Genomic DNA, 594 nt, shown 5'->3' with positions numbered 1-594 from the left:
AAAATCACCTTAGATAAACGGCAAAAGTCAACAGGCTTTTCAAAGTCCAAAATATTGCCAAACAGGCGCTTTTGCATCTAGTTTTGAAACTAAATCATCCGCGATCGTCTTGTCTGTCTCAACCCACTCTTCTTGTCAGTCAGCTCGACTCACTCTCCTCACTGGAGAAATTAAATCTGATCTGTGATGCGACTGTCGTTCGGCACGCTGCATTGAGCAGCCGCGTTCAGTTTTTAATTGTAGTGTCTGTTCTTTTACTGAAGTAAATTATTTTTATTACTATAAAAAAATCAAAACGACGGTGGGGGTCGGTGACGCGGTGGGCAAATGACGTAACCGGTGTTGCCGGTTATCACCGTCAGCACCGTCTATCGCGGCAAGCCTAGTGCTATGCAGGCTATTTAAGAAAGCATTGGCTGATTAGACGGCAATGCTGACCTAAAATGCAAAATGTTTGCCCTCTCTCTCTTCATCGGTCCCACATCTCAGTCTCAAATACATCAAATATTACCCTTCTTAGACATAGTTTTTGAAGTAAAGAGTAAAGAAAATACTATGCAAAACTTATTGAAACAATAATGATTTACCCTTGTA

General features: G+C 41.2%; 1 protein-coding gene across 1 annotated transcript in view; it reads right to left on the bottom strand.

Annotated features, from left to right (window-relative positions):
- The window catches only part of LOC107756921 (type II inositol 1,4,5-trisphosphate 5-phosphatase), a 60,676-nt gene that overhangs the window by 41,280 nt on the left and 18,802 nt on the right, over positions 1 to 594 (bottom strand). The window lies entirely within an intron of this gene.

The sequence above is a fragment of the Sinocyclocheilus rhinocerous genome, unplaced genomic scaffold (genome assembly GCF_001515625.1).
Source record: "Sinocyclocheilus rhinocerous isolate Xijiao unplaced genomic scaffold, SAMN03320098_v1.1 scaffold773, whole genome shotgun sequence".
Taxonomy (NCBI): Eukaryota; Metazoa; Chordata; class Actinopteri; order Cypriniformes; family Cyprinidae; genus Sinocyclocheilus; species Sinocyclocheilus rhinocerous.
Note: the sequence above shows the minus strand (reverse complement) of the source record. Positions and strands in the feature narration are given on the sequence as shown.